A 14,559-nucleotide genomic window follows, 5' to 3' on the forward strand; every position below is an offset into this window, starting at 1 on the left:
AAGCATTTTACTTTTGGGGGGAAAATGTTTTACGTTGAGCAGCTTTTGAAAGCAAAAGTCTAATTTAAAACAGTATTGATTGTTGAATTCGATTTTCATAATAGCAAGCTAGGACTGATGGTTTGGTTAGAAAGTCTGTTTGGAAAACACGTCAACTACTGTCGCCATCTAGTAAACACACGGTCTAGTGGCTAATGTTAAATTATAGCCATGGTATGAAAGAGAATCATCTCCGGGCTCTATGCGTTCTCTGTAAAATAATGCAACTCCGTTAAAAGGGCAGTTGCACGTCGTGTATTATTCTCCATAGAACTCATAAGCCCCTCCGTTGATTATTCCTTACATAATCTTTGGTTATACAGACACACTTCTATGGTAAATCTGCATTGCTCGTGTTGTGTGGAAAAAACCCTGCTATGTCCTTGTGGTATATTAGCTTCTTTTTTTTTTTTTTACGATTGTGGATATTAGCAGTAAAAAAAAAGTGATGCATTGCATTAGGTTTGTAGCAGCAGTTTCAGAGATCCAAGAAAACTTTGCAAAAGGAGGGTTAGATAGTGTGTGTGTGTGTGTGAAATAGATTTCTTGAATCAGTACGTTTTGGTCATTTCCCCCGTAAAATCAAAGTGTTAAAGACTAAATGGAAAGACTAACGTTACTATACAAAAATATGGAAAAGGCATCTAATTCAACCTCAGCTGTGACACTTCTCTATGAAAAGCAGGATGTACGATAAAGTGCATCAATCCGTCGCTTTGTCCAAAGGTGGCGAATGTGGTGCTTGAATTCAAGGTTTCTGCCGGAGACTCTGAGCCCCAAAATCGCCCGGTCTAATTCTCGGTCAACTGAATAACCTGCAGCAAGCAACCTGGACCCAAGTCATGGGGAAATTGCAGCCAGGTGTCAGCGTAAAGGTGAGGAAATAAAAAAGCAGGGCTGCTCGCGCTGAACTGAGCGGCGCTGGAGTTCTCCGACAAGCACTCACCAAAGCTAGCTGGCTAACCTGTATCAGTAACTTTTTTCTACCTAGTAATTATACTATGACAATGCTTACTTTTACGCTCGGTATTTTGTGAAATAGTTAAATGGTTAGATAGCTCGCAAACTAGCTTAGCTACCACAAATCAAGTCATGCTAGAAAAGTGGGTTTTCACCGACAACGAATTCGGCAGAAGTTCTGCTCCCATTAATTTTCAAGGAGGGCACGCGATGAGAAAATGAGCATTAGAACCCTTAGAGCAGAGCGGTAGCAAAAGCGGAACTCTGCTCTACTTTCTGCAAAATGAATGTAGAGCGTTGGAGAGAAGCATTCTGGTCAAAACCAGTGGAAGCTCCTCAGAGGAAAGGGAGGACCATCCTACTCAGTGAATTTTAACTTTTTAAATGTTTCACCATTTTTATTATCATTTTTAGATATAACTATAATATATTAATGTCTCCAAATAACTGATTAAAACACTGTTTTGCAATGGTCTACAGTAACCTCAACAGCACCATCTAGGGTAGGACCATGGTATAAACCGGAGGACAGCTATTTACTGTCCTCTGGGTACATTGACTTCAATACAAAACCTAGGAGGCTCATGGTTCTCACCCCCTTCCATAGACTTACACAGTAATTACGACCACTTCCGGAAAGACGCCCTCCAACCTATCAGAGCTTTTGCAGTATGAACTAACATCTTGTCCACCCAATCAAATGATCAGAGAATAAATCTAGTACTGAAAGCATAAGCATGGGGCGGCAGGGTAGCCTAGTGGTTAGAGAGTTGGACTAGTAACTGAAAGGTTGCAAGTTTAAATCCCTGAGCTGACAAGGTACAAATCGGTCGTTCTGCCCCTGAACAGGCAGTTAACCCACTGTTCCTAGCCCATCATTGAAAATAAGAATTTGTTCTTAACTGACTTGCCTAGTTAAATAAAGGTAAAAAAATATATAAAAAATAAAAAGCTACAACCAACTAGCACTGCAGTGCATAAAGACCTTTTTTTTTTTATTAAGGAGATGCAGCAGAGTGATGGAGCTAGCTATATGTCGTAAATATTTTCTTAGTTTACCTTTCACTTACTTAGCTAATTTAGCCTACTCAACAACATGACTCAAACAGAGAGTCAGGTTGTTGAGTAGGCTTTTTTTTCATATTTTTAACTAGCTGGCTATCTATCCAACACTGCAACTCTTCCTAGTCAAGGTAAGCTTTCGGTTTTATAAATCTATTGCCACCGGGACAACTGCTAAACTGCTTGCTGTACTGTGTGATTGCATACATGGATTGGATTGTGGGTTTACTAACGTGTTAGTTCTAGTTTGTTGACAACGTTAATATGTTGACAATGATGTAGGCTGTGTAGCGGTTATGGTATGAAGGTTAGGCTTGGAGAGTTTTTTTGTGCCTGGTCACAAACCGCTCGTGTTGTGCACTGAAGTCCACAAGCGAAGGGAAAAGCTAAAAGGCGGAGAGTGCGTAGATGCAATAAGGAATTTATACAACAAGCAAAGTGATGAAGCTGTATATGGCTGCTATGAAAGTGAACTGTGTGTGCGGGGATCAGGGGTGTATTCATTCCGCTGATTCTATTGCCAAACTTTTCTTAAATGGAAGCAAACGGAATGAAATGATTGCAGTCCAGATAAGCTAGATGCAGGTAAGAGTGTGCAAGGTGGTATTGAATGTATCACTGTCTGTCACCTTTATTCCTCCAATTTGTCTCTTGACCTGTACACCTACGTTATAAACTTTAATTTGTAGGATAGGTTGTAGCAACCTCGTGATGTTTATAGGGCAAATTCGGGTAGCCTATCATGTAGTAGCCTAAATCTTGTCGATGGTACATTGAACTGGGTGAATGGAAAATGAATGACAGTCATCCAATATTTGCTGTAGGCCTAATAGAAATAAGGCCATGCTCATGAAAAAAATGTTTATCTCACCTGCCGCCACTGGTCAAAACCACTGTTAGTTTGTAACATGCCATCTCTATTCTCCAACCAACCATATTGACTAATTCCCTGATCCCTGACAAAAGAAATTGGCCTCTATTCTTAAAAAAAATTAAAATGTAATATTCAACTTTTCCCCCCATTTTACTAGAGGAAGCCGGCCTGAGGGAAAGTCAGTCTTGCTGTATTAGCTAGCTAACATGTTCCAACCTTCTCAACATGTTCATGTGCCAAGTCGCATGTCCCCGACTAACCTAGTCACGAAATGTGGCGATGTCTTCACATTATGTAGACAAGGCTCTGCACATTTACATATAAACATTCTAAATGTCCCTTGTTTGTCACGAATATTGAATACAATACTATTTAAACTTACTCTGCCGATTGTCCGTGGTGCTGGTCCCTCAGTTGGTCAATTTTTGACAAACTATCCACAGGAAAGTAACGTTATTATTAAACCGACTTCAAAACACAGGTCTATGTGTGTGGCAATCAAGATTAGTGATGTTCAGTTTGTGAACAATTCGTTATTTTACAACTCTTTTTACTGACTTGATTCATTTTTCTGAGTGACTTCACAATTGCTGGCCGCAATTGTTTTTCTTTTGTTCATCACCGAAGGTACGTGCACAAGACGGACACACGTGAACCATGTATACTGCAGGTGTTTCTATGGTTTTACATGTGTGCCAGATGATAGAAATGTTAACTTCAGTACCGATGCTTTTAAAGGTTGGTTAAACAATACTTTCCTGTGGATATTGTATCTCAAATTTCAAGCAACTGAAGGACCAACAGCGCAGAGTAAGTTAAAATAATTGTATTCAACATTCTGGCTTGTAGAAAATCTGAGAGGAACGAACACTATCATGTTCCAGATGGTGTATTTAGATATTCACCACCTGGACCCCAGGCAACGACTAACCTAGCTACTCCTCGTGACATGAATTAATGTTTGGTCCAACCAGCTGACTTTGGAGTCTAACTCTAACTAACAAATTATTTTAAACCAAATATACTCTATTTGACTGGGTATGTCTTTTTTTCTTCAGGAGATTAAGACAGTGGGGACAGAACTGGGCATTACTCCTGTCATAATTCGTGGAGAGGAAAACAGGAAGGATTTGGAGGTACTGTATCAGGAGAAGGCTTGTTATAATGGCCATGCATCCAAAGCCTTGGCTATGTGTTATGCTTCCATTTGAAGCCATTATAGCTATGGATTGGAACTCCAATCTGTTGGGTTCTTTGCTTGCAATCACACAGACTAATGTGTGGGCCAGTTATAAAAGCCTTTTCCAAACTGGCTGTACTCTTGTGAAGTGTTTAAACAACAACATAAATATGTACTGTATGTATCAGGTCACGTGTGGACCACATGCTTTCTTCCACTTCCCTTTTGGAGTTTTCTTGGTACATTGCCATTAAAAAGTATTTGCATAATGGGACCCTTGTCATCCAAAAAGTTGGCTCATGTTTTCCAAAAAGCACCTGGATGATCATCAAGACTCTTGGAAGAATTTCCTATGAGAATATAATTCAAAAGTATCACTTTTTGGATGACATGGGTTCCATTATTTTTGGTGAAAACCAAACACTACATTCCACAGTAAGAACCTCATACCAACGGTCAGCGTGGTGGTAGTGTGATGGTTTGGGGATTTTATATTTATTTTATTTCACCTTTATTTAAGCAGGTAGGCTAGTTGAGAACAAGTTCTCATTTGCAACTGCGACCTGGCCAAGATAAAGCGTAGCAATTCGACACATACAACAACACAGAGTTACACATAGAATAAACAAAACATACAGTCAATAATACAGTAGAACAAAAGAAAACAAAAAGTCTATATACAGTGAGTGCAAATGAGGTAAGTTAAGGAAATAAATAGGCCATGGTGGCGAAGTAATTACAATATAGCAATTAAACACTGGAATGGTAGATCGGCAGAAGATGAATGTGCAGGTAGAGGTACTGGGGTGCAGAGGAGCAAAATAAATAAATAAATACCAGTATGGAGATGCGGTAGGTAGATAGATGGGCTGTTTACAGATGGGCTATGTACAGGTGCAGTGATCTGTAAGCTGCTCTGACAGCTGGTGCTTAAAGCTAGTGAGGGAGATGTGAGTCTCCAGCTTCAGAGATTTTTGTAATTCGTTCCAGTCATGGGCAGCACAGAACTGGAAGGAAAGACGACCAAAGGAGGAATTGGCTTTGGGGGTGACCAGTGAGATATACCTGCTGGAGCGCGTGCTACGAGTGGGTGCTGCTATGGTGACCAGTGAGCTGAGGTAAGGCGTGGCTTTACCTAGCAGAGACTTGTAGATAACCTGTAGCCAGTGGATTTGGCGACGAGTATGAAGCGAGGGCCAACCAACGAGAGCGTACAGGTCACAATGGTGGGTAGTGTATGGGGCTTTGGTGACAAAACGGATGGCACTGTGATAGACTGCATCCAGTTTGTTGAGTAGAGTGTTGGAGGCTATTTTATAGATGACATCACCGAAGTCGAGGATCGGTAGAAGGGTATGTTTGGCAGCATGAGTGAAGGATGCTTTGTTGCGATATAGGAAGCGGATTCTAGATTTAATTTTGGATTGGAGATGCTTAAATGTGAGTCTGGAAGGAGAGTTTACAGTCTAACCAGATACCCAGGTATTTGTAGTTGTCCACGTATTCTATGTCAGAGCCGTCCAGAGTAGTGATGCTGGACAGGCGAGCAGGTGCAGGCAGTGACCGATTGAATAGCATGCATTTAGTTTGACTTGCGTTTAAGAGCAGTTGGAGGCCACGGAAGGAGAGTTGTATGGCATTGAAGCTCGTCTGGAGGTTAGTTAACACAGTGTCCAAGGAGGGGCCAGAAGTATACAGAATGGTGTCGTCTGCGTAGAGGTGGATCAGAGACTCACCAGCAGCAAGAGCAACATCATTGATGTATACAGAAAAGAGAGTCGGCCCGAGAATTGAAGCCTGTGGCACACCCATAGAGACTGTCAGAGGTCCGGACAACAGTCCCTCCGATTTGACACACTGAACTCTATCAGAGAAGTAGTTGGTAAACCAGGCGAGGCAATCATTTGAAAAACCAAGGCTGTCGAGTCTGCCAATAAGAATGTTGTGATTGACAGAGTTGAAAGCCTTGGCCAGGTTGATGAATACGGCTGCACAGTAATGTCTCTTATCGATGTCGGTTATGATGTCGTTTAGAACCTTGAGCGTGGCTGAGGTGCACCCATGACCAGCTCTGAAACCAGATTGCAATGCGGAGAAGGTATGGTGGGATTCGAAATGGTCAGTAATCTGTTTAACTTGGCTTTCAAAGACCTTAGAAAGACAGGGTAGGATAGATATAGGTCTGTAGCAGTTTGGGTCAAGAGTGTCACCCCCTTTGAAGAGGGGGATGACCGCGGCAGCTTTCCAATCTTTGGGAATCTCAGACAATACGAAAGAGAGGTTGAACAGGCTAGTAATAGGGGTTGCAACAATTTCGGCAGATCATTTTAGAAAGAGAGGGTCCAGATTGTCTAGCCCGGCTGATTTGTCGGGGTCCAGATTTTGCAGCTCTTTCAGAACATCAGCTATCTGTATTTGGGTAAAGGAGAAATGGTGGGGGCTTTGGCGGGTTGCTATGGAGGGTGCCGGGCAGTTGACCGGGGTAGGGGTAGCCAAGTGGAAAGCATGGCCAGCCTTAGAGAAATGCTTATTGAAATTCTCAATTATAGTGGAATTATTTGCATTATTTTCTGCCTCTGGACCTCGGCGACTTGCCTTCATAGAAGGAACTGTGATTTCTGCTCTGTATTTTTAATTTTTTTATTTCACCTTTATTTAACCAGGTAGGCAAGTTGAGAACAAGTTCTCATTTACAATTGCGACCTGGCCAAGATAAAGCAAAGCAGTTCGACAGATACAACGACACAGAGTTACACATGGAGTAAAACAAACATACAGTCAATAATACAGTATAAACAAGTCTATATACAATGTGAGCAAATGAGGTGAGAAGGGAGGTAAAGGCAAAAAAGGCCATGGTGGCAAAGTAAATACAATATAGCAAGTAAAACACTGGAATGGTAGTTTTGCAATGGAAGAATGTGCAAAGTAGAAATAAAAATAATGGGGTGCAAAGGAGCAAAATAAATAAATTAAATACAGTTGGGAAAGAGGTAGTTGTTTGGGCTAAATTAAAGATGGGCTATGTACAGGTGCAGTAATCTGTGAGCTGCTCTGACAGTTGGTGCTTTAAGCTAGTGAGGGAGATAAGTGTTTCCAGTTTCAGAGATTTTTGTAGTTCGTTCCAGTCATTGGCAGCAGAGAACTGGAAGGAGAGGCGGCCAAAGAAAGAATTGGTTTTGGGGGTGACTAGAGAGATATACCTGCTGGAGCGTGTGCTACAGGTGGGAAATGCTATGGTGACCAGCGAGCTGAGATAAGGGGGGACTTTACCTAGCAGGGTCTTGTAGATGACATGGAGCCAGTGGGTTTGGCGACGAGTATGAAGCGAGGGCCAGCCAACGAGAGCGTACAGGTCGCAATGGTGGGTAGTATATGGGGCTTTGGTGACAAAACGGATTGCACTGTGATAGACTGCATCCAATTTGTTGAGTAGGGTATTGGAGGCTATTTTGTAAATGACATCTCCAAAGTCGAGGATTGGTAGGATGGTTAGTTTTACAAGGGTATGTTTGGCAGCATGAGTGAAGGATGCTTTGTTGCGAAATAGGAAGCCAATTCTAGATTTAACTTTGGATTGGAGATGTTTGATATGGGTCTGGAAGGAGAGTTTACAGTCTAACCAGACACCTAAGTATTTGTAGTTGTCCACGTATTCTAAGTCAGAGCCGTCCAGAGTAGTGATGTTGGACAGGCGGGTAGGTGCAGGTAGTGATCGGTTGAAGAGCATGCATTTAGTTTTACTTGTATTTAAGAGCAATTGGAGGCCACGGAAGGAGAGTTGTATGGCATTGAAGCTTGCTTGGAGGGTTGTTAACACAGTGTCCAAAGAAGGGCCAGAAGTATACAGAATGGTGTCGTCTGCGTAGAGGTGGATCAGAGACTCACCAGCAGCAAGAGCGACCTCATTGATGTATACAGAGAAGAGAGTCGGTCCAAGAATTGAACCCTGTGGCACCCCCATAGACTGCCAGAGGTCCGGACAGCAGACCCTCCGATTTGACACACTGAACTCTATCAGAGAAGTAGTTGGTGAACCAGGCGAGGCAATCATTTGAGAAACCAAGGCTGTCGAGTCTGCCGATGAGGATGTGGTGATTGACAGAGTCGAAAGCCTTGGCCAGATCAATGAATACAGCTGCACAGTAATGTTTCTTATCGATGGCGGTTAAGATATCGTTTAGGACCTTGAGCGTGGCTGAGGTGCACCCATGACCAGCTCTGAAACCAGATTGCATAGCAGAGAAGGTATGGTGAGATTCGAAATGGTCGGTAATCTGTTTGTTGACTTGGCTTTCGAAGACCTTAGAAAGGCATGGTAGGATAGATATAGGTCTGTAGCAGTTTGGGTCAAGAGTGTCCCCCCCTTTGAAGAGGGGGATAACCGCAGCTGCTTTCCAATCTTTGGGAATCTCAGACGACACGAAAGAGAGGTTGAACAGGCTAGTAATAGGGGTGGCAACAATTTTGGCAGATAATTTTAGAAAGAAAGGGTCCAGATTGTCTAGCCCGGCTGATTTGTAGGGGTCCAGATTTTGCAGCTCTTTCAGAACATCAGCTGAACGGATTTGGGAGAAGGAGAAATGGGGAAGGCTTGGGCGAGTTGCTGTTAGGGGTGCAGTGCTGTTGACCGGGGTAGGAGTAGCCAGGTGGAAAGCATGGCCAGCCGTAGAAAAATGCTTATTGAAATTCTCAATTATGGTGGATTTATCAGTGGTGACAGTGGTGATCAGAATTCTACAGGAGAATGTCAGGCCATCCATCTGCGAGCTGAAGCGCAGCTGGGTCATGCAGCAAGACAATGATCCAAAACACACAATCAAGTCTACATCAATCAAATTTTGACCTTATCACAATTTTTCTTTTTCACCTTTATTTAACCAGGTAGGCTAGTTGAGAACAAGTTCTCATTTACATCTGCAACCTGGCCAAGATAAAGCATAGCAGTGTGAACAGACAACACAGAGTTACACATGGAGTAAACAATAAACAAGTCAATAACACAGTAGGAAGAAAAAAAAAAAGGAGTCTATATACATTGTGTGCAAAAAGCATGAGGGATAGGCTAATAATTACAATTTAGCAGATTAACATTGGAGTGATAAATGATCAGATGGTCATGTGCCGGTAGAGAAACTGGTGTGCAAAAGAGCAGAAAAGTAAATAAATAAAAACAGTATGGGGATGAGGTAGGTAAATTGGGTGGGCTATTTACCGATGGACTATGTACAGCTGCAGCGATTTTTGAGACGTTTTGAGACGTTGTGGCAGGACTTGGAACGAGCAATTCATGCTTGAAAATGCACAAATGCCACTGAGTTAAAGCAATTCTGCATGTAAGAGTGGACCAAAATTCCTCCACAGCGACGTGAGAGACTGATCAACAACTACAGCAAGTGTTTGGTTGGAGTCATTGCAGCTAAAGGTGGTACAACCAGTTATTTAGTGTAAGGGGGCAATTTCTTTTTCACACAGGGGCATTGTGTGTTGCATAATTTAGTTTATTAAAATAAGTATGTAATTGTTGTGTTATTTGTTCACTCAGGTTCCCTTTATCTAATATAGGTTTGGGTTGAAGATCTGATAACATTCCGTATTAAAAAACAAATATGCAAATGTAGAGCAAATTAGAAAGGGGGCATACGGCTCTGTATGTTTGTTTGGTGGTTCTCCTCTCCGTTTTGTCTTTGAATATACAACGTTTCTATTCAGCTTTGTTACTTTCTCAACAAAACAAGCTGATTTAATGGGACCCAAGAGATTTTGGCAAAAAGGAATGTCAAATTAAATGAGTTTTTCCACATTGGAACAAAGTGTGTATTCTGGTTTATGAGTTGTCATGATACACATACACTCATCATGGTTCTCTGACTGATAACACAATATTCGTTTCTGTGATCATCAACTCAATCACTTTGGATTGTTTGGGCCTTCAGAGATCTATGGAGTGGGCAAGGCAGTGGTGAACCCTCCTGCCCTGGCAGTCCTGAGTCACAAACCAGATGGTGCCACCCAGACTATTGCATGGGTGGGCAAGGGCATCGTGTATGACACTGGAGGTCTCCGCATCAAGGGAAAGTTATAAAGGTATGCTTATTGCTGGTCAGTTGGGTTTGCATCCCAAATAGCACCATATTCCCTGTAGTGAACTACTTTTGAACAGAGCCCTATGGGTAAAGGGAATTAGAGTGCCATTTGGAACGGGTCATTAATGTGATTATTTTGTCCAATTCAATGGATGTTAGGGAGTTTCCAGCCAAATAAGTGTTAAATTACAATGTTGTAAAGGTTGAATGTACTTTTCTTTTGCATCAAGACCAACATGCCTGGGATGAAAGAGACTGTTGTGAGGCAGCAGCCATTTTAGGAGCTTTCAAAGCTACTGTCAATCAGGTGAGGCCTACTGTACCTACTACCCCTGCTTACTCTTTCAAGTCAAGTTCTTATTTGAAACATAAGGTCCTGTTAGGAGACACCCTATTGGAACATGCACTGAAAGTTTGGTTAGAGCTGTTGAAATTTGTCTTTATTTCAGGGCTTCAAGGACAATCTCCATGCCGTATTCTGCCTGGCGGAGAATGCAGTCGGACCCACTGCCACACGGCCAGATGACATCCACACGCTCTACTCTGGAAAGAGTAGCCATTGGGGGAGCATGTAAACTGGTTAGGCAAGGTAATGGTAACCGGGCTAATATGATTGCAACCTGATGGAGGTAAGTAGAGTTTTTCCTTCTGATGGGCTTTTGTGTGGGAAAGAAACAATTAGCTGGCATTTGAGCAAGGATTCATTATTGGCTTACATTTAGTTTGTTGTTTGGTTAATTTATGGTTTCAATAGCCTATTGTTCTTTTTGCTGCCTTTCTGATTGAGGAATTTATGGCCTGAAATACATTTTTTTCCCCCTCTTGTTTTGCTAACTTTCTCACAGAGGACAGTGGAGATCAACAACACTGATGCTGAAGGCAGGCTAGTGCTCTCTGATGGTGTGGTGTATGCCAGCAAGGATCTCTCTGCTGACATCATCCTGGATATGGCCACTCTGACAGGGGCACAGGTGTGTGAAGGGTGGCCTCTAGAGCCACAACAGTGCAGATTTGGCAACAACACTCGCCTACATTACTTTGATGCCCCACACTTCTTTAATCACTTATTTTCATTTTGCAGCAAGAGGGATATCATTTTGCAATTATATAATAGATTTAGGCCTCTAATATTTGATGTATTTGTATTTCTATAAGACTTAGTCCAAAAAATGTTCGGAAGTGATGGTTTGGTAATAAATGTTAGCCCAAGAAAGTCAAGTCATCACATGTACATTGTTGAAACACTCATAAAAGCCAGTTGGGACTGTTTTACATTAACTGAACTTCAATCAGAGCAAAGGTTAACAGGGCTTGTGACAGACATAATACCTAGTAATGAAAAAGTTTTACTTTCCATTGATCTTTGCACTCACTGACATTTATCTTTAGCCCAAGACAAACTCCCCACATTCTCTGAGGAACTCAAAACAACTTATCAAGGGTGTCTCACACAAGTGGATGGTGTTAATCACACAAAATTGTTAGGCCTACAAAAATAGATTTTCCTTAGAACAGTCATTTTCTAACTCAAAACACACCTCGTGCTGGTGATGACAACACCACATCCTGTGGTAACCCTCATGATGTGCTGATTAGGCTCATTCTGAAAACACCACATGATGCACCATATTGGACTTTTTTGTGCTAGCTAGTGAAGTGGCTAATTGCAAGTGAAACATTTGTCGCTGAGGTCTGATCAGCACAAAATTGGGGCTGATTTTTGTTGCTGACCAGAGAAGGTTTAAACCTATACGGAATATAAATGAAACATGCAACAATTTCTAAGATTTTACTGAGCTACAGTTCTTGTAAGGACATCGGTCAATTGAAATAAATTCATTAGGCCTTCATCTATGGATTTCACATGACTGGGAATACAGAAATGCATCTGTTGGTCACAGATACCTTTAAAAAAAAGTTTGGGTGTGGATCAGAAAACCAGTCAGTCTGCTTTGCATAAAGTTTATCAAGCTGTTGATTGTGGAATGTTGTCCCACTCCTCTTCAATGGCTGTGCGAAGTTGCTGGATTTTGGTAGGAACTGGAACACTCTGTCACACATTAATACAGAACATCCCAAACATGCTCAATTGGTCACATGTCTGGTGAGTATACAGGCCATGGAGGATCTGGAAAATGATCATCTTCCAGGAATTATGTACAGATCCTTGCAACATGGGGCTGTGCATTATCATGCTGAAACGTGAGGTCATAGCGGCAGATGAATGGCACGACTTTGGGCCTCAGGATCTCGTCACGGTATCTTTAAATTGCCATCGATTCAAAAAGCAATTGTGTTCCTGGATAAGAGTGTCTGCTAAATTACTCAAATGTAAATGGATGTCTTTGCTGTGTCTGTGAAAGGACAGGAAGAACGCCACGAGCTCCTGTGCCGGCCTCTTTATCGGCTCTCACCTGGGATTTGACTGGCCTGGGGTCTGGGTCCATGTGGACATAGCCTCCCCTGTCCATGCTGCTGTAAGTGACTGGATATTTGAGTTTAGTAGGGGTGATTTCCGAGACACAGATTAAACCTCGTCATGAACTAAAAAGCAAACCCAATGGAGAATCCTCACTGAAAATGCTTTATAGTCCAACATTAGGCTTAATGTGTCTGGAAACAGCTCCTTAAAGTTCCAATTCATATTTAGAAAGTATAGACTAGACATGCTATATTAAATTCATTTCAACCCCTCACAGATCTTGACTGACTTGTATAAACAAAGGATCTTCCTATGTATAGCTTATCAATCTAGTGCTTATAGATCGGTGAAGAAATGTGTAGGAGCTAAGGGAATGGGGGCTGGGAGCCCAAATATAGTTGAGTCATGGTGTAACCTGTCCTCTCTCGCTCTTTCCCTCCCTTACACTCCGCAGGGGGAGCGCACAACCGACTTTGGCGTGACTCTGCTCATGGCTCTGTTCGGCCAGGCCTCAGACAACCCCATGCTCAACCTTGTGTCTCCTCTGGGGGCCGCTACCATGAATGCCGCACGACTGCAAGTGGAGGAGACTGGTGTAAAACCTCCAAGCAGACACCTCTGGACCCACCCACCTCCACTCTTTACACTGACATACACTGAACACCTAGAAAGCATTTCTAATCCTCAATTTTTATTCGACTCATTCACAATGAAGTGACATTTTTTGGGAAAAAGAGCAGGTGGCTAGAATTTCTCTCAAATTTGTTCATGTTGTATTTAATTGACTGTCTTTAATTTAGTCTCCAAATGGTTCATGAATAATTGAGAGGGATGATGAATATGCAAATGTTTATAGCATGTGGAACACTAAGGTTCTGTCTTCCTTGAATGAATTACCAGAGCATTATCACCATTCTCCAAAATTAACCATAGCTATAATAAAATCAAAATACAGACTTAAATGGTTAAGTAACTGAATAAGGTATTTGATCCTGTGTGATAAGTGATGGTTTATTTTTCTGTTTCAATGTCCTTGAGCAAATTAGCTTGTTTAGGTATCAGGCAAACACATACTTTGGTTTTTAGCCATAGCCTAGCCACTGATGGCCAACTTCTCATTCTGGACATTGGGAATAACCCATGTGAATAGTAAAGCTGGATATTTGGAATAGGATATATACAGTGCCTTGCGAAAGTATTCGGCCCCCTTGAACTTTGCGACCTTTTGCCACATTTCAGGCTTCAAACATAAAGATATAAAACTGTATTTTTTTGTGAAGAATCAACAACAAGTGGGACACAATCATGAAGTGGAACGACATTTATTGGATATTTCAAACTTTTTTAACAAATCAAAAACTGAAAAATTGGGCGTGCAAAATTATTCAGCCCCTTTACTTTCAGTGCAGCAAACTCTCTCCAGAAGTTCAGTGAGGATCTCTGAATGATCCAATGTTGACCTAAATGACTAATGATGATAAATACAATCCACCTGTGTGTAATCAAGTCTCCGTATAAATGCACCTGCACTGTGATAGTCTCAGAGGTCCGTTAAAAGCGCAGAGAGCATCATGAAGAACAAGGAACACACCAGGCAGGTCCGAGATACTGTTGTGAAGAAGTTTATAGCCGGATTTGGATACAAAAAGATTTCCCAAGCTTTAAACATCCCAAGGAGCACTGTGCAAGCGATAATATTGAAATGGAAGGAGTATCAGACCACTGCAAATCTACCAAGACCTGGCCGTCCCTCTAAACTTTCAGCTCATACAAGGAGAAGACTGATCAGAGATGCAGCCAAGAGGCCCATGATCACTCTGGATGAACTGCAGAGATCTACAGCTGAGGTGGGAGACTCTGTCCATAGGACAACAATCAGTCGTATATTGCACAAATCTGGCCTTTATGGAAGAGTGGCAAGAAGAAAGCCATTTCT

At 41.9% G+C, this 14,559-nt stretch overlaps 1 long non-coding RNA gene across 4 annotated transcripts; it reads left to right on the forward strand.

Annotated features, from left to right (window-relative positions):
- The first annotated feature begins 637 nt into the window (after positions 1-637).
- Positions 638-13,861, forward strand: LOC109902572 (uncharacterized). Of its 4 annotated transcripts, XR_002256913.2 has the most exons (8): positions 652-914; positions 3,994-4,071; positions 10,052-10,202; positions 10,432-10,508; positions 10,651-10,790; positions 11,047-11,172; positions 12,565-12,678; positions 13,078-13,861. It is a non-coding gene; the product is annotated as an uncharacterized LOC109902572 (long non-coding RNA). The 4 variants fall into 4 exon arrangements; XR_004209860.1 differs by having other exon boundaries at positions 638-914; positions 10,651-11,172; positions 12,570-12,678; XR_002256909.2 differs by having other exon boundaries at positions 643-914; positions 10,651-11,172.
- The last annotated feature ends 698 nt before the right edge of the window (positions 13,862-14,559 follow it).

The sequence above is a fragment of the Oncorhynchus kisutch genome, linkage group LG1 (assembly GCF_002021735.2).
Source record: "Oncorhynchus kisutch isolate 150728-3 linkage group LG1, Okis_V2, whole genome shotgun sequence".
NCBI classification, from domain to species: domain Eukaryota; kingdom Metazoa; phylum Chordata; class Actinopteri; order Salmoniformes; family Salmonidae; genus Oncorhynchus; species Oncorhynchus kisutch.